At 47.4% G+C, this 27,764-nt stretch overlaps 1 protein-coding gene across 1 annotated transcript in view; it reads left to right on the top strand.

Annotated features, from left to right (window-relative positions):
- DHX37 (DEAH-box helicase 37) overlaps positions 1–27,764 on the top strand; it is a 1,051,990-nt gene that overhangs the window by 709,088 nt on the left and 315,138 nt on the right. The gene's annotated exons all lie outside the window — the stretch shown is intronic.

Raw genomic sequence — 27,764 nt, 5'->3', positions numbered from 1 at the left:
TGCATTACCCCGCAGACAGTTAACCCCCTATTCTCACCTACAGAAAGATACTTCTGCGAGTCAGACAAGCCAGATCTGGGGCCCGGTCCAGTCCGTCTTCCGAACCCTGCGCATCACCTTAGACGAGGTCACAGTAGCGCGCCCCCGTGGGAGTCAGGTGACCGTTACATGCGGCCCGTTGTTGGACCAAATGACTCTCGGCAGACCAAACCTAGGAAAATATTCCTTAAACGTGGCTTTGGCCATCGACAGAGCAGTACTATCTTTCAGGAGGAAAGCTTCGACCCATTTGCTAAAGGCACAAATCACAACTAACACGTAATTCTGGCAGCGTTCCATCTCGGAAAAGTCAAAATGAATCACTTCGAATGGCATGGAAGGAGGTCCAAAACTACCTTTTGGTGTTGCTGTGCCGTTCCAATGTTGTGTTGTGGACATATCATACAATTCTGAACTAAATGTTCAGCATTTTTCGCGATATTGTTATTGTACCAAATGTGGTCTAAACGCTGGCATATCTTCTTCGCACATGTGTGCTGGACCATGAGCCATAGTGACTACAGCAGTAACATAAGAATTGTGCAGCCATCCACCTTTGCTTCTCATTATCCACCCAACACCCCTCAACATCCAACCCCGCCAGACCGTTCCCCCATTGTTTGATCTCTTCTGCTGTTGCTTCAGCCTGAATTTCTTTTACACTATTGACCCCTTCTTACATTGAATTAGTGTCAGTAACCCATTTAGCCAAGTCTAACACATACATTCCCAAGTGTGGATCGGTGGCAGTCTGTTTGGCAAATCTGTCGGCAAAATCTTTTCCTCTTCCTACATCGTCCGTCACTTTCTGGTATGCGGTGCATTTCATTATTGCTAACGGTGTAGGAAGCGCTAGTGCTGATAACAATTGTACTATCAGAGTACCGTGTTGAATTTTAGTGCCATGTGATGTCAAAAATCCGCTCTCCACCCATAATCGCCCAAAATTGTGAACCACTCCAAAGGCGTACTGGCTGTCGATATAGATGTTTACACTAAGTCCCTCAGAGAGTTTGCACGCCCTAGTCAATGCAACAGTCTTATGCTGTATCTTTCTGCGCTCAACGATAGTGTCTAGTGAAGTAATTGCATAGGCCGCAGTGGAGGTACCATCAGGTAGCTTAAAACAAGATCCATCACAAAATAGTTCCCCATCCGGAGACTTCAAAGGTGTATTGCTCAAATCAATTCTGCCTTTCGTTTCTTGTTCTGGAACATATAGGCAATCATGGGATATGTCATTGGTACGGTCATCCTCTTGTGGAGAAGGCAAAAGTTCAGCCGGATTCAAAGTACAGCATCTCTTAATTTGGATGTGTGGTGCAAATAGAATCAACTTGTATCTCGTTAATCGAGCAGAAGTGAGATGCTGTGTTTGTGTTCTGTTTAATAGAATATCAATGGAGTGAGGTACCATCACGGTTAAAGAGTGACCTAAAACCATACCCTCACTTTGTTTTACTGACGCAGCAGCCGCAGCTCGCAAACATTTCTGCAAAGCGCATGCAACAGGGTCTAACTTGGAGGAAAAGTAGCCGCACGGTCTGTTCTTTCCCCCATGTTCCTGTGTCAATACAGCCAAAATCCTCATGCTCATGCACATATAAAACAAAATTCTTCTCATAATTTGGGGTGCCCAAAACTGCGCTGAACACAATCCAGCCTTAAGCAGATCAAAAACGTTTTGGCAATCCATGTCCCATGGCAAGGGCAAAGGAACATCCTTCTTTGTCAACGCCAACATTGGTTTAATCAAAAGCGAAAAAATTAGGGATACACTGTCTACAGTAAGAAGCCATGCCAATCAGAGCTCTGATTCCTTCTCTGTGTTTGGAACAGACGGGTCAGAGATGCTCATTATACGTTCAGTTGTCAGCCGTCTTCCCTCCTTTGACAGGAGATAGCCTAAATAGGTGACCTCCTGTATACAATACTGAAACTTCTTCAATGACGCTGTGACCATGTGTAGCTAAATGAATAAGCAGTGAAACAGTACCCTTCTTGCAAGCGTCCTCAGAATCTGCGGCAATGAGCAAGTCGTCAATTTACTGCAGCAAAGTGCAAGTTGATGGCAGCTCAAGCATATCAAGCTGTTCTTTCAATGCCCTACTGTATATGCTTGGACTTTCAGTGTAACCCTGAGGAACGCGTGTGAATGTAAAAGAGCGTCCACCTAAGGTAAATGCAAACAGATACCTACTATCTGTGTGTACAGGAATGCTAAAGAAAGCATTCTTCAAACCAATAACACTAAAATGTGTGGCCGTAGCCGGAATCATAGTCAAGATAGTTGTAACATCGGGGACAATTGGGAACTGTGGCGCGACAATCTTGTTAATTGCGCGCAAATCAACAATAAAACGGTAGGGTAAAACATTATCGCCTTTCTTATATACAGGTAGAATCGGGCTATTAGACACACTCCCAGAAATCGCTTCAATCACACCTCGGTGTATAAAGTATGAAACAATACTCTTCAATGCACGTTCACTTTCTACTGATATCTTGTACTGTGGAATGCGAGGCAGCGTAATACCTTTTTTCAGAATTATTCGTACTGGCTCAACATTCAAAATCCCAACATCATTGTCATTCACTGCCCTTAAGTGTGTTGGCACCTCACTGAATTCACTTGGCAAAGACATAGACAAAAATTGAGAAGTGAAATTTTGTTGAGGAGAAATCGTCAAGTACACTCCATCTGGAGAACAAATACATCACAGCATTCAATTTCTTCAACAAATTTAATCCCAACAAATTTTCGCCGCAATTCGTTGTCAGCAAGAATGGACATGAATCAGTAAATGGTCCTAATGCAATTGGTACTGGCCGAGAGACCGGACTAACTACTGGCGTACCGGAGAGCCCTACCGAAACGTTGCTCTGCCCTGACACCGGTATATCTGGAACCCGCATATGATCAATGGAGCGCTAATGTGCCCCGGTATCCACTAGAAAGATATGCTGCCCGGTATCCACTAGAAAGATATGCTCCCTATTCCCCACTTTCATTTTGACATAGGGCCCCTTTTGAGCTATGGGAATAGGTATTGGTTCCAGATTCTGCTTCGGGCTGTCCTATCAAAACAGTACATCGTCAGATGTGAAATCTTCAGTGAAATATATGCGAGTTGGATTATCAAAAACATATGAGCATTATTCGTATTTTGTGGCTGTCTCCCACCCTGACTACCCACATTTGTATCTTGTGCTTGGCTCTGCTGATTCTGTGCAAATTGATATCTACCAGCACCCGCAATTCCGGGGCGACCCCTCGATTGCCAGCTCACGAAGCCATATAGGTTATTAGCCCGCTGTTGGAGGGACGGACACTGTGCCCTCCAATGACTCGCCTGTCTACAATATGCACACTGATTCATGTGTGGAGAACCCAATGGCGTAAACTGACCTCTCGATTGCGTGTTCCCACCCCTTGAGCCCCGTGCTGTTTGCTGTAAAAGGACTCTAGTGTTGAGGTCACCTTTCTTCTGTTCCACCTTTTCTTTATCCATGTTTACTCTGTTCTCATAATACAGGGCCATGTATAGCACTTCAGATTGCGATTTTGCTTGCCATGCACTCTCAGACTCTCATGATCTGAGTTTGAATGTCAGGCAACAATCCTTGCACAAATTTGTCGATAAATATTTTTTTCCTGGTTCTGTACTCAAATCTTGCCCAAAAAAACTGAAACCACTTGTTCAAACCTTTTAAAAAATTCAGTTGCACCCTCGGTTTTTGCTTTAATACATGCTGTCAATTTGTCCCATATAATTCTCTTCTCTGACACTAATGTTTTCAGTTGGGTTAGTATATTATTCGGCAACATCAATATAGACTGAGGCGGTTTCTCGCCTGCGTTCCTACCCCCATCAGCTTGTGTCAAAGCGTCCCAAGTGTCGCCCATACTCGCTTGATCATCTACAGTTCTAATTTGCTTCCGTAAATCTGCAGGTAGGATCACAGGAAACAATAAGTCAATGTCCCCTAAGGTGAAAACTGACAAATTCAAAACTGATTCGATCTCTTTATAGAACCCTGTGGGATTCTTCCTAATGTCTGGGATAGACTTTGAATTGGTTCAGGTCAACACTAGTAATGATTCATGAATGATTATCAGATTGAAAACGAATTTCAGCAGTTGAAAACAAGAAACAGCTATTTTGACAAGTTGTGAAATTGAGCCAAATAGCAATTCGCTGCAACTTTTCCGCGTGCGGGAAACGCTACTACGGAAAAACTATTTTTTTGGGTCTTAGCTTTAAAATGACAGTTCAAGGACGTGCGGTTCAAAGGTTAGAGGTTTTTGTGAAGGTAGATTTTTCAGATATAAAGTCAAGATTTCAAAATGAATTCATGCGCTTTAAAGATTATGAATCAATATGGACTTATACTAAGGGGCTGTGAAGAAGCAAGACACTCCACGTGCAGCCACCAGAACAGCGGCGCCTCCGCTCTGACGTCTGTCCGTCAAAACACTTGTCCCTCTTCAGAAAAATATCAGCGCAAAGATGATTATTGCTACAATTATCACAGACAGTATAATGAGAAGAATTCAGGATGGACAGAATATTCTATAAGGCAGTTCTGGATAGGTTGAAATGGTTGGATTGGGTTACTTTAAACTAAGAGATTGGTTATGTACAGGTCTAGACTGGATACTCACTCCTATGGCTTGGAATGGAGTGGAATGGGCCCCGTCAAGGGTTTGGCTGGGATTCTCTCGCCACCGGACAGGTCTCAGGCACTCTGGTCTGTGCAGCCTCTTGGACTGGATCTGATGGGTTCTTGATACAGCCCTGCTGGGCTGATCTGGATCTTGGGTTCTAGCAAGGTTCTTGGCTAGAATAGCAAAACAGCACAGCCCGGCTGTTGAATGGTTTGGTTAGGCCCCGTGGAGGTTTAGGGTTTAGAATCAGGTTGCAAAAGATTCTGAAGGCCTGCTGAAAGGCTTTTGGGATTGGGCCTTTCTGCTTCAAAGTTTTGGGGTCTGGATTCTAAATTCTGGTCTATGTCTGGAACCTGGATCTTCCTGCAGGGTGCTTCGTCAAGAAATCAGTTGAGAAGTGCAAAGTGTGTCTTGCCTGTCCTCAGCAGTCCCTATTTATGTATTTCCAAAGTGGGTGGGGAGGCTGATTCTCTATGCCCAACCCTCTAAGGATCTGATAGGTCATAGGATTCCCTGTCCCCTGATTGGAAAAAGGAGCAGTGTGTCATCCTGTCATCATGTGTCATGTTTATGGCTTGGGGGAAAACCCTCCCCATTGTCTCTGTACAGTATATCTTATTTTTCATAAAAAACATATTAACAATATGCACAACTTGTTAATACTACATAATTTACATGACAGATTGCCTAAGGTACATTTCTGTTCAACTCTCATCTTCCTAGGAGCTTTGGTTCAGAAATAACAACTTTTTCGTGCTTTTGGTGGATTTCTCAATATTAGTCCTGCACCAATTTTTAGACATACATGCACACCCCATCTGGGCACATTTCTGTAATTTTTCACGTTCCTAGCATAAAAACAGTAGCTACAATATGAATAAATTCTGGGGTTTAATCTCAGAACATCGCACGGATTCCAGCTAAGTCTTAAACTGTGAGCAAATGTTTCATTTTAACAATCTCAAAGTTTCACATTTTTGTCAGTTCAGTGCAATTTGTTATAAACATTTTTCTAAAACATATTTAATCCAATGTTAAATCCACATTTCAGTCTGGTCCGCCTCCAGAGCTGGGCTGACTCAGAGGTCACATGTCCTTCTTCCTGCCAGCAGTTTGTTGTCAGTCACACCCGAATTAGCATTCCTATTCAATCCAAGGATTCCTTTGTCTGCACAGAGAGCAACAGGCCAACGTGCCTCTCCTAGTTCCCTTTCACAACAGCCTCTCAGTCTCTTAGCCAAGGGCAGGGGGAAGTTTCCTTTGTTCAGGGAGATGTGTGGAATTTGTTTGAAGCACAGTGTGGGAAACTTTAACTCCTAAACCCAATGTCTAAAAATTGTCTTGCCTTAAAATATAACTCACATTTTTCACAAATACATCAAACAATTTCTTACTTCAAGCCTTTTCAGAATATAGTTTTGAATTGTATCCACCTCTTACGCTTCTGATAGCAAGTCTTTCTTTGGCATAGTTTGAGCTCAATGTACAACTTTACACATGATGTTGGTTTTAAATCGCCGGCTTCTGATAGAGGTGATTAACAGTATTACACCCATTTTTGACAGATTCTTCCAGCAAGCAATCCTCAAAAGTGGACTTTGTTCAGATAACACATACTTCTGTGGACCTTATATTTATGTAGATTCTTGAAGGAGAATGATGTTGACCACCCAACAAGGAGGTTGGATCTTTTTGGGTGGTTTGTGAGCCATGATTTTTGCAATTTTGACAACAAATAAAAACGGATTTTTGAAAACAGCTTTGTTTTTTTTGCAATGATTTCCCTTTGTGGGCTGCCACATTATGGGTTTTGTCAGTGATCTCCTGTGTTACCACTGACACAGGCAAAAGTAGATGGTGGCCTATTTTTCAGCTTTTTCACTGCGCACTTTCTGGTGATTTCTAACGAGCAGCATGCTTTCCAGTGGCCATTTGTGAGGTTTCTGCTGCCAGAAATGCACAGTAATGTTGCAGGGCTTGGATTAGTGGGTTGAGACATCCCACAATGTAGTGCGCTGGGATAGTGGTAGCGGGTGCCTGACCTACTGCTGGAATCTCTACTTTCGTGGACTAGTGTCGGAGGAACCTCTCTCATAGGTAATTCTAGGGTAGGGAGTTCTCAACGCTTATTAAGCAATAGAGCCAAATCGAGTGACAAAAAAGCTATCGTGGTGTCAGCTGAAAATACTCTTTTGTAAATCACCATCATCTCTGCAGGACAACACACATTTCTTTTCATGCATTCATCTTGTAAATACTCAACCATCACTTATACCACCTTCCGTTGCATATCCGGAGTATACTGGATAAATGTATCATGCACTTCAATAGGGGGAATAGAGAAATCTGAAATCCATCTACGCGCATCCCTCGTGCAAATGCGCATTTCTTCATTAACCGGTTTCAATGGAGGCAAGAATTGCTTCTATACATATGATGTATGTTGCTTATCCTTATTCAATTCGTCCCTGTGTAAACGATCAAGTTCCCTCTTATACACAAACAGTTTTGCAAAATGCTTGCGTATTTTTGCTGCGTTATCCCTAGAACGAGACAAAAAATTCAAATCTTGCAACTCTTGTGGAATAGCTGAATCAGTCAAATCACTCCATATTTCAGCAAGATATACTCCTATTTATTCTATCAACACTTTCTTTTCGGGAATACCCCCATGGTCAGACATTGCACTTACGGCAGCAGTTTAATCACCCCCCTCCATGTACGTTTCAGCCCAATCACGCAGCTCCTTCTTTTTCTCTGCAGATGTTGTACTACGTGTCGCTATTCTCCATTCAGTATCAATCACTGGTAGGGGAGTGGAAGTGGAGCCAGCCGGTAAAGAAAGTAAAAATAAGTAATGTCCGCTCGGCGGTGGAGGAAATGTGGGTGCAGTGGGAACAATGAGTGTATCAGCAGCTGTTACAATCGGACTGATCATGGATGCACGGCGATGTACATAAGGAGGCGCTGCAGTTGAATCGGCTCCTGAATCGGATCTCCCCTCATTCAGTAACTTATTCAACAGCTCATCTGACACATGCAAATCTTGTGATGGATATATTTTCTGCATGTCTAATTGAAAGACCCTATCCATGCTCCTAATGGCCTCGCTCGGTTTCTGCTGATATTGTACTAAAGCCTTCTCAGCATTCGTCATTTGTCTACGTGCATGCCTCTCTCTACTTTTTACTCGCTTATTTGCTTCCTTCTACCAAACGCAGCTGTTCTAGTTTTTTTACGCAACAATACCGATTCAAATATTCTATTCTCGCCAACTCAAAACAATCCTGTTCTTGACACTTGAAGGTCAGGTGTATGTCTGGTTTGTCGATGCCAAACATCATTGAATACAATCGCGCCTAGGCCATACGATATATACATGTCATATGTTGCCGATCCTGCGGGTGGTGCAGGTTGACAATGTTTCAAATTCTTAGATTGTCTTCCTCAGCAACAAAACATTGCAAAACATGATGACAACTTACCAGGCATACTAAAACCACAGTCTTACTTGGTGAATAATATTTACGCGCAAATATACTACCAAATTCAAAATCACCAGGCCGGTCCCTTACTGAAACATGCTCAACTGATTTCCAAACAAGTTCAATCGAACAATCGTCGTGGCTGGCGATTTCTCCAAGCGGCAGAACAAGCCTCGATTCTGGAACCCTTGCTGAGACTTCCCGTTGGCGCTGCGATCGGCCAGAGATCAGGTGTAGCAGTCTGCGAGGAAATGCGTCTCTTGTGCAGGGGCCCCTTTTACTCACTGATCTCGATCCGACCGCTTCGGCTTCGTCCACCACGAATGGAACATCAACGCGAGGGTCCCTTTTCGGGCGCCATCTGAAAGACCACAAAATGAAGCTTACTACAAAGAAATGGAAATAGCAGGTCACAAGGTTTACAATATCATTTATTTCAGGCCGGACTGGGGTCTCTGCGCCCCACGATGCCTTGCGTACAGTCACTGTGGCAGGAGAGAGCCCCGAACAACCAAAGTTAAATACATATATATATATATATACTAAACAGAATCACATTTCCACAGATACTTCATGGTCCTACAGTGTAAAACAAACAAAATGCGCAAAATTCCCTACGCCAAGGGAATCAAGACCTATTAACATACATAGCCATGTTCAATAGACTCGTAGTTGAAGCAGAATGGCCAGTGGAGAAGAGAACCACGTTATTTCATTGGGTTTGCGGGGGGAGCTCAAGGATGTTCTCGCACAAGTAGTGAACCCCCCGAAAGACTGCTCAGAATTCATTGACCTTGTTGTTCAACTGGATCATAGGTTACAGGACCGAAGAGCAGATTGAACCAGACCGGACCCTCGCCCTATGTATGTGCGTTCAAAGGACAATACTGCCTGAACAACGGAAGGTTCAGGAGAACCAATGCAAATCGGGGGGGGTCAGATCCCCCTTGACTAAAGCGGAAAAGGACAAAAGGAGACAGCAGCCGTTATGTCTGTACTGTGGAAGGTCAGGTCATTTCCTTAAAGAGTGCCCTATGAAGCCACCCAGGAAGACGGTAGGGGCCATGGACAAGGAAGATACCATCAAGGAATCGGAAAACGCCCCAGCCCGGCAAGTGTAGGGGTCCACTTGTCCAGCAAAGAAAGTGAACTACAGACCTCCCATTTTGCACTGGTGGTCTTGATCAATCACCAACAACCATCTTGGATGCACGCAGTAAGACCGTACATTGACAGTGGAGCAGTTGGGAATTACATCGACCAGGATCTTGCGGCAAAGATGGGGCTTCCGTTACACCCTAAATCAACCACTGACACTGTTACCACTGTCGACGGCACGGAAAAAGCTTCTGGTCCAGTATCCCAATGCACTGCAGATTTAACCCTTCTGTGCCAGGATGGACACTAAGAATCTATCATTTTCGACCTCATTAAGGCACCACAGCTCCGGTTGATTTTGGGAATGCCATGGTTGGTAGCTCACAATCCTCGAATCGATTGGCGAGCAAAAGAATTGGCCTTTCCCGAGACTTGCGCCCACACGTTATCGCCAAGAGAAACAACCAATAGACACCAGAACCTCCACGCTTGCGACTGTGGCAATCGGCACCCTACCAAGCGAATACCAGGACTTTCAAGATGTCTTTCAGAAAGAACAAGCTAATACCCTGCCACCGCATAGACCATACGATTGCCAAATCGACCTGATACCCAGCGCACAAATCCCTTGTGGGCCATTTTACGCACTCACGGAACCAGAAAACCAGCACCTGAAGGCCACTCTTGATCAATACCTGGCCAACGAGTTCATCCTTCCCTCGAAGTCTCCAGCAGCCAGTCCTCTATTCTTCGTACCAAAAAAGGAGGGGGACTTGAGAACGTGCATCGACTATCGCACACTGAACCAGATTACCGTAAAAAATTGCTACCCCCTGCCACTGATCCCTGAATTGCTTGATCAAGTCAAAGATGCCCAAATCTACACAAAACTAGAGCTGAGGGGGGCATATCACCTTGTTCGGCTAAAACAGGGGGACAAATGGAAAACTGCTTTTCGCACCAAATACGGCTTGTACGAATATCAAGTAATGCCCTTTGGCCTTTGCAACGCGCCTGCTGCATTTCAATACTTCATGAACAATGTCCTACGGGCATTGATTGATGTCTGTGCTCTAGTGTATATCAACGATATCCTAGTATATTCCGCATCAAAGCAGGAACACGTTTAACACGTCCGATCCGTATTGGAGAAATTCCGTCAACACCAGCACCAGCTCTACGCCAACCTCGAAAAGTGCTCATTCCACGTCTCCGAGGTGGAATTCTTGGGCTTTATTCTCAGCCCGAATGGCATCCGAATGTATGTAGACAAGGTAGATGCTATTCTGAACTGGCCATCCCCAAATTCATTCAAGGGGGTTCAAAGTATGCTGGGTTTTGCAAACTTCTACTGCCATTTCATCCCAGGATTTTCGCAAATCGTGCATCCCATCACCTCATTACCAAGGAAAAGCAACAAAAAGTTCCAGTGGACAACAGAAGCCGAGGAGGCTTTCCAGGAATTCAAAGCAAGATTCACATCTGCCCCAATCTTACGCCATCCACGCCCTGATCTCCCATACCTGATGGAAACTGATGCCTCAAGCATGGCTATGGGAGCCGTCCTCTCACAAAAGGACCCCGAAACGGGCCAGTTACACCCTGTTGCCTTCTGGTCGCGTAAATTCACACCCCCTGAACTCAATTACGCTATCACAGACAAAGAACTCGGGGCCATTAAGTTAGCCTTTAAGGCATGGCGGCACTACCTCTTGGGCGCCAGACACACAATCGCTGTAATAACTAACCACCGGAACCTCAAGTACCTAAAAACAGCAAAGGCCCAATCCTCACGACAACTACGTTGGGCTCTTTTTTTTGCGGAATATGACTACGTGATTACATTTCGACCAGGGGTGAAAAACGGGAAAGCCGATGCCCTTTCCTGTATGGGTTTGGAATAGCAAGGGTATCGGACCCCTGACCCAGTAGAAATCATCCCGATTGACAAGCTCCTAGGAATCACAGCAACCATAACTCAGAAAGAATTACATGAAGAAATCCAAAACCTGATGAGACCGGAGCAATTATAAGCGGGGAGTGAACAAGGAGAACATTACATGATAAAAGATCAGTTGCCCTACTTCAGGAATCGTTTATTCTTACCAAACCAAGATCTATGAGAACAAGTCATGTCCGGTTATCATGATTCCTTGATCGAGGGCCACCACGGAATCGGTAAAACCCTAGCCAAGGTAAAACGAAATTATTGGTGGCCCACGTGGCGTAAAGACATTATCCAATTCATCCTATCTTGTGGAGTGTGTGCTCAAAACAAGTCATCCAAGGAGAAACCGGCCGTGCTATTACAACCATTGGAAATCCCACCAGCACCCTGGCACACGTTGTCCCTCGATTTTATTATTGACTTACCACCCAGTCAAGGGTTTAACACTATTCTTGTGGTCGTGGACCTATTTTCAAAAATGACACATTTCGTTCCTCTTAAGGGGCTCCCAAATGCTTCCACTCTGGCAAAGGTATTTCTTGAAGGCATCGTACGGCTCCATGGGTTTCCTTCAGTTTTGGTCTCAGACCGAGGTACTCAATTCGTATCTAACTTCTGGAGAAAATGCTGCTCTTTGGCCCAGATCGACATCCGGCTATCCACCAGTCACCATCCCCAAACGGATGGTCAAACTGAGAGGACAAATCAGACGCTCGAGCAGTATCTGGATTGCATGTTACACCAAGCTGAAGGAAGCTGGTTCGACCTATTATGGATAGCTGAATATGCTTATAATAATTCCCTACACACCAGGACTGGGCAGACATCCTTTTATACCATGTATGGCAGGCACCCACGTACTTCTGAGTTGGACATTCCTACAACCCTGGAAATGCCAGCAGTCAAAACCTTGCACACGACCATTTCTCAAACCTTTAAAAGGGCAGCTGAACACCGACTTCCAAGCTAAGAATTGCCAAAAGAAGTTTTCTGATCAACACCGAGCGAAGGCCTCCAACTACCAAGTGGGAGACAAAGTCTGGCTAGCGTCTAAACACGTGTCCATTAAAGGAGCCCGAACTTTCCGTCCAAGATACCTGGGTCCATTCACCGTCACCTCCGTGATAAATCCTGTGGCGGTCAGACTAGCTTTGCCGTCAAACATGCAGATTCATCCTGTTCCACATGTCCCTCCTTAAACCTGTTCAACCTGGGACCCGGGTAGCAACGCCACCGCAGCCGGTAGTAGTCGCCGGGGAGCCAGAATTCGAAGTCAAGGACATCCTAGATTCAAAGTACGTCAGATTCAAATTGGAAGGGGTATGGTCCACAAGACAGGACATGGGAGCCTTGTGAGTACATCCATGCACCTCGCTTGCTTAGACGATTTCATCAAAACCATCCAACCAAACCAGGACCAGACAGAAGAGCCACCTTGAGAGGGGATTTGGGGTGGGGAGGAGTGCTGTCATGATTCCTGCCCCTCATGTCCCCAGCCCTCCAAGATGTCAGGCTGGAGCCAGGCCACGATCACCTACATGGCCCTCAAGGGCCTCTCCATCCCTCCAAAGACCCACTTGGAGCCAGACTTGGCGCTTGTGGCACCAGACTCACTCACTCCCATAGGATAACATTGGGGATTGGACTTGTAGTGCATTGATAGGGACAAGATGGATGCCCCCACATATTTCGGTTCCCAGAACTACATGTGCGGTCTAGTCTTTTGGGTGTGGTTCAGCCCAGAGGCACCTGGGATATCCAGAGACTATTTAAGCCACACCCAGGCTGAGAAATATGCTTTGCATTTTCTGCACCTGCAGCGTTGACACTCAGCGTGTTCGGATCGATCTCCAGTAGGTCTGCATCTTTCTTCTGCGCTCAGCTCCTGCAAGAACAAGAACACCGTTAGGAACAGCCTTACCTTGCGGCGCTTCTGCCCATCATTCATCGCTCCTTCTGTTCTGCGGGCATCTTCTGCAGTGTCATTCCATCCCGGCACGCTGCTTCCTAAGGAAAAGGGAAAAGAACTGAAAAAAGGTATTAGTAAGCATTCTGCAAATCTTTGCTTATTTTTAAATACTGTACGAGCTTCAAACGCTTACCTGAATCCCAGGAACTCTGTCTCCGGAACTTCTCATCCATCTGCAAGAGGGAAAAGACACTCCAGGTTAGCGTGGAAACATCTAGAGGCACTGCACACCGCGCGTACCCACCACATTTGTTCTTCATAACCGGCATCCACGCTGAAAACGTTGCGGCACCTAAAAGACACAGAAAAAGAACTCAGTTCAATGCAAATACGATAGGGGTGGATCGTGCATCGCACTCTCACTCACCTGCAGCGCTACTCATGTCAGCAGCACGCCGCCATCCACCGACGCCGGCCATCATCTAAGGAAGGAAAGGAACGAAGTTAGAGAACTGTTCAAAAGACTCATTATAGTTACCTGTCGGCCTCTTGCCAGTGAAGTAAATAGGCAGCAACGAGCCCGTATCAATCAACGCGCCCCTGCGCTGAAAGCAGGACGGAGAGCACACTATCCAAGAAAACAAGGTGAGCTGTAGATCAAAGGGAAGGGTTGGACCCCGGGGAAGAAGGGGTTCAAGCACACAGAGACAATAGGGAGTTAAACTACCAATCCTTTGTTTCGTGCCCAGTCTCGAGTCGAATAGCCTCCAGGGAAGGGTTTGAGGTCGTAAGAGGTCAGAACAGGCTGAGTGACGTTCCCGTGGATATCAGGTGAGCGTTACACTATTTTGTTATAGTGTAGTGTTTTTGTTTTTAGTTGAGAGGGGACAGGTTGCACGTAGTAGGAGTAATAATGAAGAAGTACACACCAAACGAGAAGTATTTCGGAAGCCAGCTGACAGTCATCAACTGGCAGCGACTAAACAAGGTACCCTGCACTCTACCCTGACACCCCTGCCCCATAGCAAACTCACAGACATGCATTGTGAAAGTATTTACAATTCCATTGTGAAACCTGGGTCTTTCCCCACCCTTACAGGACTCTCAGAGTTAAGTGTGTTATTTAGGTGTGTTCAAACAAGTGTGAAAGTATTTGAAATTGCATTGTGAAACCTAGGCCTTTTTCTCCCCTTACAGGACTCTCAGACTTAGGTGTGTTTCACCAATATCTAAATATCACTGTGATAGTAGTGCCATTCTGTGGTCGACTTCTTAGCTAAGCACTCATCTAGCAGCTGTCTACCATTGTCTGAGTGCCTGTCATCTTGTCCAACTGTCAACTTGCCCCGTCTCTCTCTGCCTCGTCTGCTTGCACCCCTCCCTGTGTCCTTCCCTAGTGTTCTCCCCTACCTCTCACACTCCCTTCCTCTTCGCTCCTCTCCTACTCCTATGGTGCTCTGTCTTTCCTATCTTTTCTAACTGGTTCTCTACTAACTATCCTGCTTTCCTCACTAAATCTGGTAGGAAGAAGTTTAAAAAGGATATCCTGGTCTCCAACCCAGGCCTCCCCATCGCTGACACCTATACCAGTGCCACCTCTAGGCAAACCTCCACCGACATCCTTTGTCATTCCCTCGTCAGACCTATGGACTCATTTATTTATTTTCTAACAATTTTAAAGCTTGCAGCAGCCCGGAGGCATTGTGGCGCTGTTACAGACTTGTTACATAATGTGAAAATTTACTGAGTTTACAAAAGAGGGCACAGTACATACTTCTTTGCAATCAGAGTGAGGGTAATAGGAGGGGGGCGGTAGAGGGGTGTGTTAGTTAAAGAGTGTAGATTTTAGCTTTTTCCGGAAGTCTGGGAGGGAAGTCTAGGCCCTGAGTGAGTTGGGTAAGGTGTTCAACAGTTTGGGTGCTAGGTGAGGGAAGCCAATCCCGCCTGCTTTGGCTCTTTTAATGGGTGAGATGTGTAGTTTGTTGGCATGGCAGGTTCTTTTGGCACGTAATGAGTTGTCTCCAGTTTAAGGTCTCTGATAAGTAGGGAGGGGCAGAGAGGCTTAAGCATGTGCGAGTTAGAGTGAGAGTCTTGAAGGTGATTCTCTCCTTTACAGGGAGCCAGTGGGCAGCTTGCCGGGCTTTACTGAAGTGGTCTCTTTTCGGAATCCTGAGAGCTGCTCTGAGAGCATAATTCTGGACTATTTGGAGTCTGTTTAGATTTTTAGCAGACATGCCAGCTAGGAGAGCATTGCAGTAATCTAATTTAGCCCCAATGGTTGCTCTCGTTATTGATAGGCAGTTATGGTCGGAGATTAATGGCTTGACTGTGGTTATAAGCTTGGTGGTGTGGGCAGATGCAGAGGCAATGGCACTGACCTGGCACCTCATGGACAATGTGGAGTCTAGAAGACCCCTAGTGTCTTGACTGCTGATGAGACTGGAATGGTGGAATTATCGATAGTAAAGTTGCGGTATTGTTTGCTGAGTTTGGCTAGTGTTTCTTTGGGGCCCGTGATGAGGATGATCTCGGCTTTATCGCCATTGAGACAAAGCCCATGTTCTACCATCCAGGCTTGGATGGTAGGGTAGATTTGAAGGAGGGCTACGGCATCCTGGTCATATATGCCCAAGACTGGTAGGAGGACCTGCCTATCATCGCCATAGTTGGTGTAAGCGATGCCGAGGGAGTCTAGTCTGTCAAAGAGCAGTTTAGTAAACAGGTTATATAGGGTGGGAGCTGTGCAGGACCCTTGGGGAACTCCACATAGGATGGTGGAGGGAGCAGCGTTTGCATGGTCTGAGAAGACCTTCATGGCTCTGCCTTCAAGGAAAGATGTGATCCAGGAAGAGGCCTTGCTGGTGAAGTGAACTGAATGTGTGTGGTGGGAGGTGAGAGTTTTGTGGTCCACAAGGTCTAAGGCGGCCGAGAGATCCAGGAGTAGGTGGAGGGCTGGTTTGCCTTTGTCCATGATTGTGGTTATTTGATTTTTAAGATCCAGAAGGGCAGTTTTAGTGCCGTGGCCCTTACGGAACCCTGATTACCTTTTACCAAGGATGGCGTAGGCTTCTAGGAAATGTTGGATCTGGTTGTGGGCTGCTTTATCAAGGATTTTGCAGAGAAATGGGAGAAATGGGACAGTGGAAATAGGGCGGTAGTTATTAGGAGCAGAGGGATCTAGGGATTTTTATTTTTTTTAGAAGAGGGCTAACCCATGCTTCTTTGAGGCTGGAGGGGACAGTACAGGTTTTGAAGGAAGCATTGATGAATGCAGTGATGAGAGGAGCAGGGGAATCAGCACATTCCTTGATGATTTTGGGAGGACAAAGGTCTCCTTTGCATATCGAGGGTTTGAGCTTCTGGAGGAGTTCGGGGACTTCAGTTTCTGAGACATTGCGGAAAGATTGGGGGGAGTTTGGGAAGGGAGGCTAGGCAGTGGAGGGTGGTTGATCTTGGGTAGGGCTTTGAATTGGGCTTGTATTTTTTTGGTGGAGTGTTTCAATTTTGTTGAGCAAGGCTACCTTCATGCTGGCGCACCATGCTTCATCTTTAATGATTTCATCAGGGTAAGCGGAGGGGGTGATGAGGTCTTTAAAGATGGAGATCATCATCATATGGTCTCTGGGCTTTCTCCTTTCTCTTCCTCTCCCATCAATGGTGGCACCCAGTGGGAGGCCCTCCCGGCCTCCTTCCACTCCTCAAAGGTCATCATTAATGTTTACTTGAATGGTACCGTCTTGGTCCAAGGCCCTCAGGCCAATCTTCTCTTCTTTGATAGACGATTCCCGCGCCACATCAATTTCCTTCTCTCTCCTACCTCTATAGCTTACTTGCCTTCCCCTGCTGTCTCCTCATTGGCTCCTTGCCCTCTCCTCCATTTCCGCAGGGCATACCTCTCCCCCGAAGTCTTTGAGGGATGGCAACCTTCTCCATATTGCCACTCTTAACTCTCGCTCAACTGTCAAACACGCCTCTGACATCTGCTGCATCCTGGATAAACTTGTCCTCAATGTCCTTGGTCTCACCGAGACTTGGTTCACAACGAGCTCTGTCGCAAGCTTTGGCACTCTCCTCGTTGACGGCTGCAAGATCCTCTCCGCGCCAAGGTCCAAACGCTCCGGAGCAGGTGTAGCCCTGATCTTGCCAGAGTGGATTCCTGCCTCTGTCATTCCTACACAGGGCTACTCCTATTTCGAATGCCTCATCTGCAGGCTCTCTCTCTCTCTCTTAGCCATTCCCTCACTGTGGCTACTATCTATCGGCCACCTGGTCAGATCTATTCCTTCCTCTCCGAATGGGTGGACCTTTCCTCTTCCCTCCTGGTCTCGACCACTCAACTCCTCCTTCTGGGAGACTTTAACATCCACTTGGATGCTTCCTATGCTTCATCTGGACTCTTTTGTGACTTCTGTGACTCTCTCTCACTCTCTATTCTCCCCCCTGGCTGACTTACTCTGCAGGGCACAATCTGGATGTTCTGATCTCCTCAGACCTTCCCCTATCTATCCCTCTCACCAATCCTCTCACCTAGAGTGACCACTTTCTCCTTTCCTCCCAGCTCCCCCTCTCTTCCCTCCAGGCTAAGCCAATTCCAGCACTGCCACCCACCTTCTCGGTTATCCGACCCATGAAGCGTGTGTCAGTTGAGGCTTTCGCCGCCACTTTCTTGCCCCTCTCTCCCCCTTGGCTGACTCACACCCTGACACAGCCCTTTCCATGCTCCACTCTGCTTTCTCGGATACTGTCTATGTTCTTGCCCCTGTCATGAGGATCCGCTTGAAGCCCAAAGCCAAGTGCAAGTCCTAGTACGACTCGGACCTCGTCACCATCAAACGCAAGTGCTGGATGGCTGAGCGAAAATGGCGTGCTTCTGGTTCATCTGCTGACAAACTGGCCTGCTGCCTGCTCCAAAGGAAATATCGGCTCTCTGTCCACACCAAGAAGAGAGCCCACATCCACGCCTGCGTCTCTGCTGCATCTAACAACTCAGCCAAACTCTTTAAAATCTGCAAGGAACTGGCCAATCCTGCTGCAGTCTCTCTCATGTCCCCTGCCAGGCCCTCTGCAACGCTCTAGCTTCTCATTTCATCTCTAAAACTCAGGACATCCTGTCCTCTCTCTCTTCCTCTACCCCTTCCCCCGCTATTCCCTGCTTTTCCTCTAGCCCTTCTTCGGCCATCTCTCCTACCTCCTTCTCTGCCTTTCCCCTGTTCTCCACAGACGATGTTTCTAGACAAGTCTGATCGATGAAAGTCTCATCAAAACAGGTTCATCCCTGTTCCTCCAAAACCATCAAGGACCACATTGACTCCCTGGCTGCTGCTCTGGCCTACTTCTGCAACCACTCCATCAGTGGAGTCTTCCCACCCCCCCTCAAAGCACTCCATTGATCACCCTCTTCTTAAGAAGCCCTCTGCTGAGCAATCCTGGCCGGCTAACTATCGTCCAATCTCCATCACTCCCTTCCTGGGCAAACTCCTTGAAAAACTATCCATCGCCCAGCTTAATCTTCACACTGAATCTGTTGGGTGTCTACATGACCATCAGTCTGGCTTCAGAGCTGCCAGAAGTATGGAAACTACTCTCCTGAACATCCGTGAAGACCTGCTCTGCAACCTTGATTGCAACACCCCGTGTCCTCATCTTACTTGATCTCTCGTCTGCCTTTGACACGGTCAACCATGCCATCCTGCTCAATCGTCTCCGTGATAATCTGGGTATCACCAGTCAGGCCCTGGCTTGGCTGACTTCTTTCCTCTCTGATCGACTCTCCCAGGTCCAACTTGGGTCCTTCCTCTCCTCTATCTCTACCTGTGGTGTCCCCCAGGGGTCTAGCCTCTCTCCTTGGCTGTTCAACCAATACCTGGCACTTCTTGCCTACCACATTGCTGCGCTCTGCCCCAACTTTCAGTGCTATGCGGATGACACTTAGCTCATTTTCAGGCTACCTTCGGCCACCTCTTCTCTGTCTCTCATCACTGACTGTCTGCTACCAGGAGTGGTGTGACGCCAATGATCTCTGCCTGAATGCCAGTAAGACTCAGATTCTCCTCATCGGCACACCCGCTCACTCCTTTCCTGTCGCTCTTTGGCCGGCCTCTCTTGGGCCTCTTCCTGCTCCCACCTGCGAGGCTAAAAACCTCAGGGTCATCATCGACTCCACACTCTCCTTCTCTCCTCACATCTCTGAAGCCACTAAGAAGTCACACGACCAACTGCACCTCCTAAGAGGTATTCTTCCTTTCCTCTCCTTCTCCCATAGGCTCACTGTCTCCAGAGCTCTGGTTCTCTCTAGGCTGGAATATTGCAACAGCCTCTTTCTAAATCTGCCTGCTTCTACTCTCTGCCCTCTGCAACTTATCCAGAACAGAACTGCGAGACTTGTCCTTGGCGTCAAGCCCATAGAGCGTATCTCTCCAGGACTGAAATCCCTGCTGTGGCTGCGAGGATTAAGTTCAAAACCCACTGCATTGTCCACAAGGCCTTCTGGGGCCTCAATACCTTCGACTCTCTAATATCTTACTTCTCAAGCTCTTCGCTCATCCGCCTTCAACTTCAGAGTTAGTCGCTTCTCCAAGTAACAAGTTGGTGGTAGATTAGATCTCTTTCTCCGGCTGGGACCTCCCTCTGGAACAGCCTCCCTGCCATCCTGAAACTTGAGGAGAACCATCTTTGGTTCTGGAAGCACCTCAACACCTTCATCTTTGCTTCTGCTTTCTCTCCTCCTCTCCCCTGCTGAATTCCTAGCTGGAACTGCACTGGTTATCTGGCCACCCTCTGATCTCAGGCCCAGGTTCCCTCCCCCGCCAGTTACACACCTGCACTGCCACCCTGGCAACCCCCGCACTTGGGGACTGTTCTCTGTATCCCTACAATCGCCCACCAGCACTTGACACCTGACGTCTGCACTTACCCTTGCACTTGCCACCAGCTGGCCCTACTTCTCTTATTGTTTTATTTATTCTTTTACCCCATGTACTGCACTGTCCCCACCTCCCTCCGCACTTTTTCTCTTACCCCTTCCACTGTACCTGCGCGATCTGAATGACACCTGGCATGGTAGGATCGTTGTCTCTGTCTTCCCTCTATTCCCCTTCCCTTGCTGAGTTGCGCCTTGTCGCACTTGTACGATCCGAATGACATGAGGCCTAGTAGGATTGTTTGTCTTGTCCTCCCTGTGTCTTCCCTCCCTTGTCTTGTGGCGCCTAGAAACACTTGTGTACAGGCATGTTATAAATGCCAAACGACCAGCCTGATACTTGAAGAGAATTAGCATGAACAGCAACTATCGGTCCCAGAAATCATCTGACAGACTGGCTGCTATTTCACCAGTCTATCGTTTCTTCAACAAGGCGTCAACTTTTTTGCATCAGTATTACTTGGAGGTGTCCAGGCAGCAGCTAATGCCAAATGTGTGCAAATCACCCGCTATAAGTTATTACAGTTGGCAAAGTCAATGCAATGGAAAAGGGATTGAACGCGGTGAGCGAGGAGCTAAGGATGGTAAAATGAGTTGCCCTGCAAAACAGGTATATATTAATGTTAAAGGATATTTGTACCGCGCACTATCACCATCGGAGTGGCGCCTGGCGGCTCTGAAAAAAAGAGAGTGGTGGGGGGCAGAGTTAGTGGGATGAACAGGAGAAGTGCAAGAGAGCAGTGATGTACTGTTGGCGGCCTCAGCCCGGAATTCCGTTGGCTGGGCTAGGGGTGTTATACTGTCGGAAGACATTGTGGGCTGTTGTGCAGGTCTATGTGTGCTTTGTTTTGTTCTTGCAGTGTAGTGAAGTTTGTGCGGATTGTTGTGTTGTAGGTTTGTGGTTGTGTTTGGTTAGAATTTGAGAGGTGTATGCAGGGGGTTGGTTAATTGGCATTGCTGTCTTGAAGTGAGGTGGTAAGATTTCCGTATTTTTAATTATGTGGGGTGTCTGGGCGTCCCCGTGTCTATCCATTCATATGCATAACCTTGCCCAAGTTGGGTACCGGCCGCCTACGTGGTCCCTGTTTGTGTGCGGGGCTGGCAGGCGTTTGTGCGTCCCATGCAGTCTAGCCCAGAAAGCATTCCCAATCTCGTCTATTAGGAGGGGGGCATCGGTAAACCCGTGCCTACTCCCTCCGTGAGTTGGGGCTGCTTGGCATTCATCATCTTATTTGGTTGCTCATTCATGTTACTGCTGCTACCCCCTTTGGAGTGTGGCAATGCTAACGCATGCAATTATGTCCAGGGACGGCGTCTGCCTTCATTCACAACTCTCTTCGGACCATGCCCCTGCCAATATCCTTACCTTAGTTAGTGTGGCAAGTGCTAAAGTTCACCCAACTTTATACAGGTATGATCTATAGTAGTATTTTTCGAGTGGGTGAAGGCTGTTCGCTGGGAGTTGGCTAGGGATGGTGGATTCTGTCCTCATGGGTGTTGCTTGTGTCCCATTAGACTTGTGTGTCATCTCTCTTTTTTTCACATTAATTTTATTGGCATTTCAGATGAACAGAACCAACAAGGAACAAAAGAAACCCCAACTCCCACCGCTTGCCCCCTCCTCCCCAAAGTCAAGAAGCCCAGTGCAAATGCGCCACCCAGTCGTGGAATCGCCCCCCTGCCCATTTCATACCTTTCAGTTCCACGGGCTGTCTGACCTGTGCTTCACAGCTGTTTCAATAAACGTGTGTTACTTCTTGCTTGGTGTACACTCCTTTCTATTATTGTTTTTTTGTTTCTGTTATTACTTCTACCAGTGGTCCCCTGGAGGCCACAGGGTTACAAATACAATGTGACCATGATGGTTTGGTGGCAGCAGATATTTTCGTACCATGTTTTGGACCTTTGACTCGTGTCCTTTTGCAATGACCTGAAATGGCTACTAAAGGTGGTGTGGTAGGTTCCGAGGAGGAGACAGCTCAGTTTTGGTATTTTTGCCAATTTTTCATTTAAATATTTTTGATAAATGGTTTCACTAGCCCCATTCTACAGATTTCCCTACCGAACTAGGGTGCTCGTTTGTCGTGAAGTACAAAACAAAATAGTATGTCCTCCGTCCAAAGCTAAGCTACTCTGACCCTACTACCAAGATAAAATAACAGAAATGCCAGGAGAATGCCTCCCTTCTTCTGGATAGGCTTCCCCTGTGAAAATAGATTTAGTTTAAATGTCTTACAGTTATGCATATTGGCCTAAGCACATTCGCATCACGTTATGAACTTACTGCCACACTAATGGTGGCCACGCCGCCATTTTGTTTCATTCGCCATCTTGGATGCAATGTTCAGTTCAATTCCCTGCTCATCTCGCCTTCCTCACTTCAACGCGGGGGAAGGCCGTGGCATGAACCCTCTGCTAATTGCTAAGCAGGAATGCTCATTCTGCAGCGTAGGGACAGAAGTTCGTTGTCTAATGCCTGCCCATGAGTACAACGGGCGAAGAGCTTTTCCATCTCCTGCTGAAAGCCCCTGAAGTCATGCAGCAAAGGATTGTCTTGGGCCACAAAGGGTACAGACCAGTCCACGGCGCTACCACTCAGGTATCACAGTATCTGTGGAAGCATTGCTAATCTATAAATTAGGTGCCCGTCTGTCTCAACCATGTTTTCCCCACTGAACAAATACATTTGAATAATGTGCAGCTGCTATGTGCTCCTCTAGAGGAAAACCCTATTCCCAGGCTTTAGAGCAAACTGACCTTAGGCTCCAGGAGAAATACAGATAAGCTGTACAGCAAATGTTAACTTGTACCAGGGAACACGATATTCCCCCACGCACTGTTTTGCCCTGCTCCCAGACAGTCAATTGTCAATAGGACGACAAGGAAAATGCAGATTTGTTGCTTTAGTAATATTACTAGTGGAAAGGTCATGAACACTATGGACCCTGAGGGGGCTGGTCAAATGTCTCAAATGTGATTCTGTTGGATGATCAACAGTGTCAAAGGCTGCGGAGAGGTCAAGGAGGATGAGAATTGAGGATTGCTTAGCGTGGCGAGCGGTGAGGAGAGAGTTGAGTACATATGTGAGAGCAGTCTCGGTGGAGTGTTTAGGGCAGAAACCAGATTGAGAGGAGGGGACGAGGGATTGAGAGGAGATGAATGCAGAGAGTTGAGAGTATGCCAAGCGTTCAAGGAGCTTTGAGATGAAGGGAAGAAGAGAGATTGGTCTGAAGTTGGAGGTAAGAAGAGGGCTAGCAGAAGGTTTCTTCAGGATCGGGTTGATGGTGGCGTGTTTGAATGCTGACGGAAAGGTAGCAGAGGAGAGACAACTGTTAAAGAAAGTGGTTAGGTAGGGGATGAGGAGAGGGGGTAGTCTTTGGGGATGAGAGAGGTGAGGATAGGATTAGAGGGGGCAGCGGTAGGGTGAGTTTTGGACAGGTGACGGGAGACACAGGCTGGGGTGATGGGAGAGAAGGTGGACATGTTAGCAGAGGTGGAAGAGGAAGGGGGAAGGAGGGGAGAAAGAAGGAGAGGATGTTTTGGCAAAGAGAGAGAATTTTGGATGAGAAAAAGTTGGTGAAATCAGAAGGAGAGAGGAGAGAGTTCGTGGAAGGATCAGGAGTGGGAGGGGAAAGAAGGCGAGAGAGGGTTTGGAAGATACGACGGGGGTGAGAAGCCTGTGAGCGTAGAAGGTTAGAGTAGTAGGAGCGCTTGGCAGATGAGAGGCAGGAGTCGTAGAGAGAGTGATATGAGAAGTAAGAGGATTGGTTTGACAGAGAGGGGGATTTGAGCCAGCGTCGTTCGAGGCGACAGAGGAGGTGACACATGGACAGAAGGTGAGAGGAAAGTCAAGGTTGGAGAGGTTTGCGTGAGGTTGAGGAGGAAGTAAGAGGATAGAGTAGGTCAAGACTGGAGGAAATGGAGGGGGAGAGTGAGGAGAGGGCGTAATCAGGCAAGAGGGATGAGGAGTCAGGGAGAGGGGGAAGGGAGGAGGAGCAGGTATCGAGGAACAGAGAAGGGTTGAAGTTGCGGAGATCACGACGAAAGAAGGAGGAAGAAAAGGGAGAGGGGGTGACAATGAGGAGGGGGGAGGGAGAAGGAGAGTAAGGCGTGGTCGGAGAAATAGTGGGGGAGGGACTAGACAGGGGAGGAAGAGTGAGAAGAGAGAAAGATGAGATCGAGAGTGGAGCCAGAGGAGTGGGTGAGGGGGGTAGGAAGACTAGAGAGGAAATAGGAGTCGAGTAAAGAGAGAAGAGGGGAAGAATGTGATGAGGTGGAGAAAGGGAGGTTAAAATCGCTGAGGACAGAGAGAGGAGTAGGGGAGGGAGAAATGAGAGAGAGAGAAGGTGGTCTAGGTCTTTATAAAATGAAGAGAGGGGGTCAGGACGTCTGTAAATGATTAAGAAGGATATCGCTTGAGGGTAAGTGAAGGATTTGAAGAGAAATTCAAAGGAGGAGAAGGTAGGGAGAGATGAGGGAGGAGATGAGGAAAGACATTTGGGGTGAAAAATGAGACCGCCGACGCCGCGACCTAAAAGCAGGAGGAAGAGGGGGTGGAGAGAGATGCAGGAACAGTGGAATTGAAGGGGGGGGAAGTCTCTGTGATGCAAAGGAAGTGAAGGTTGAGTCGTAGGAACAGATCAAGGGCCGCAGTGGCTTTGTCGCAGATGGATCGGGCATTCCAGAGGGCAATGTTGATGATACTGGAGGGCTTGGCAGTGGGGAGGTGGATAAGATTAGAGCGAGAAGAGATTATGCTGGGGGGAAGGGGCAGAAAAGGGGGGTCATGAGGGTAAGTGGAAGGTAAAGGAAGAGGAGGGAGAGGGGGAGGGAGATGGAGGGAGGCCGTCGGAGGGGAAGGAAGGTAGAGGGCATGACAGGAAGAGCATGAGGGAGTAAGTGCTGGTGGCCACACAGTGGGGTGCCCACAGTTGGAGTGGGTGTCAGGGGCTGTTGTAGATTCAGTGGAGGAGGGGGCAAGGTTTTAGAGAGGAGGGATGGTGAGCCGCAACACCAAAGAGGGAGTCCAGGCAGTGGAGTGAAGGTTGCAGTTGCAGAGTGACTCAGGGCGAGTTGGTGAGGGGGATTGGATACTTTGGAGATCAGCTGCAAGCAGAGAGTCAGACAGGACAATAGTCACTGGTGGTTTGTAGTGAGGAGGGCGAGGTGGCAGGCCCGTGGAGGTTACAGATCATTGCAGCAGAACGCAGGAAAGCTGGGATACTCAGAGTCGGCGACAGTGCTGGGTTGAGCGGGGGATGGGATGGCAAGGGGGAGGAGGGAGGCTCAGATCTGCCGGTTGTCACAGTGGTGGTGGAGACAGATGCGCTTGCGTAGGGAGGGCTAGATGGAGCAGCAGATCTCAGGTGGTCCATAGTACAGATGGCGGTAAGGCACGCCCACAATACAGCTATTGGAGAGGGGCTCGCCTGTCTGTGTTGGAGTGGGGGTGATTACTTACAATGTATGGGTAAAGTGAGTGAAGAGGCTCCTGCCTCAGAATGGAAGTCGGTCAGTAGGTAGAGTAGGGCAGTGCTGGGTGGTGGATCAGGATAGCTAGAGGGAGGCGCAGCTCCGAAATGAGGTGGCTGTGGGGGTGAGGTCCGGTGCAGCAGGCTTGATGGCAGGGCGGCTTCGGCAGGGACCTATAGGAAGTAGGATGTTGGGCAATGAAAGTCAGAAGAGGTTGGTCCTGGTGGTGGGCGCAGCTCTAGATGGAAGTAGGAGTGGGGGGGTGATGTTAGGCGCAACTAGCTGGCAGAGGAGGCATCAACAGGGGCACAGAACCTCATTCAGCGCAGTGTTTATGCGGCACCACAGAACTCCTCTGGGAGTGGGCAGTGAGATGGGGCAGCAAGGGTCTGGAGGGGGGTTAGCACCTGACGGTGGATAGGTGGTGGAGGCAGGCACGGCAGGTGGGCCGGGGCAGCAAGATGTTGAAGGAGGGGCGCTGACCTTTAGAAAAGTCTTTTCTAAAAAAGACCTTTTAAAAACCTTTATCTTTAGCAAGGTGATGGAGGGAGGTGCTGCTCCTGATGGAGGGTAGATGGTGGAGGCAGGGACGGCAGGTGGGCGGGGGCAGCAAGATGTTGAAGGAGGGGCGCTGACCTTTAGAAAAGTCTTTTCTAAAAAGACGTTTTAAAAAGACCTTTACTTCAGACCTTTAGAAAAGTCTTTAACTTTCCAGAACATCGAAATTCCCAACATCTTTTGAGAAAACATGTTACACATTGGTGTTGTTTGTTCCACTCTTGTTTTTGCCACAGCCAATGCAAGTTATGCTCCTCTCCTCCTAGATACTCTATATCAGGAGGGCATCTCACCTGCTACTTCAGTTTTCCCACTTTTACATCAATTAACTGCTGAAAATGTTTCTTTCTTACACTTGCTTCTCTTTGACTTAGGCAATGTGTGTTGATGTCTTGCTTAACTATTGCCTTTTCCTTATTCTGCCAACAACAGTTAAAATATTTCTGCAACAATGTTCTCTTGTTATTTAGCCAACATGGATTATATGCTCTGTAAAGCATTGCCCCCTCTTTACTTTGGCAATGGTGGTGATACTTAGCTTGCTTCAGTATTGCCCCTTCTTTACTTTGGCATTGGTGTTGGCTTTTATAACAATGATTGTAATCTTTCTTTTCTAGCCTCTTTACAACAAAGTTCTTATTTCACCAATATGTTTTTTTTAAAAATATTAGTTTGGTATTCAAAATAGCTGTCAGTAGTCCGCGTTCGCGTACAGAGCATACTGGGATTACCCAACAATGGTAAACTGGCCAACTTCTGCACCTGTGTCCATGCGATCCGCTGCCAATGCTAATTCTGCGTCTTCTGCTTCCACCTACACTGCAGGTTGCTTCTGGGTTCCACGGCCTACACCGAACAGTAAAGGAGCTTTCCTTGCTCCTAGTGTTAACCGGTGCTCGCCAGCCACCGGGACACCACACTCCATCACGAGAGCCTCTCTCTCCAGAGGGAAAGCCTGCCTCAACGCCGCTTCCCGCTGCATGACTTCTGCAATTCTTGTTCTGAAGGCCTGCACCTGAGGGGGCCTTATATTTTCAAACGCCCTGCTCAGGTGAGGGTCATTAGAACCACTAGACTGCATATTGAAGTTTAGTGCCTCTGAGTTCCTCTTCCTCGTAGCAGTACTTTGGTCATTGTGAGACTTCAGATTACTTCTTTCTTCCCATTGTTGAATTCCACAATAGGCCATTAAGATTGTAGGGTCTCTAGGGAAATTAGAAAAGGTGCTATCCCAGTTTTCCGAACCTGATTCCCCTCCAATAGAGCACCACCCCCAGGGTGCAGATCGAGAAGCATCTGTCTTTCTCTGGCCACATGAGAAGTGTCCCAGGCCAGGGCCTCTGGGATAATCACTTCTGTTTCATCACAATGGTCAGAGCATCACAGAAAATGATCAGAAAAGGCAGAGGAAGGACAAAAAGTGGACTTAAACCGTGAAAGTAATTGTTCTTTTGTTTGCTATTGCCATATGTGGCACGAATGAAAGGCAATACATTGTCAGACCACAAAATGTATAAACCTTTGTCCTGGAATTGTACCTGCGACTTGTATGTATCTGGTCAAGTACTCTGCCCCATAGGAACAGTAGAACTTTGAGGGATTGACTTTTTAATACCCCATTGTTAAATCGTCTGGTTTAACTGCAGGTTTCGTATTTCCTTCTGCCA

This window comes from Ambystoma mexicanum, chromosome 10, assembly GCF_040938575.1.
Source record: "Ambystoma mexicanum isolate Mex_15411 chromosome 10, UKY_AmexF1_1, whole genome shotgun sequence".
Classification (NCBI taxonomy): Eukaryota; Metazoa; Chordata; class Amphibia; order Caudata; family Ambystomatidae; genus Ambystoma; species Ambystoma mexicanum.
This window is presented reverse-complemented; position numbering and strand designations above follow the sequence as displayed.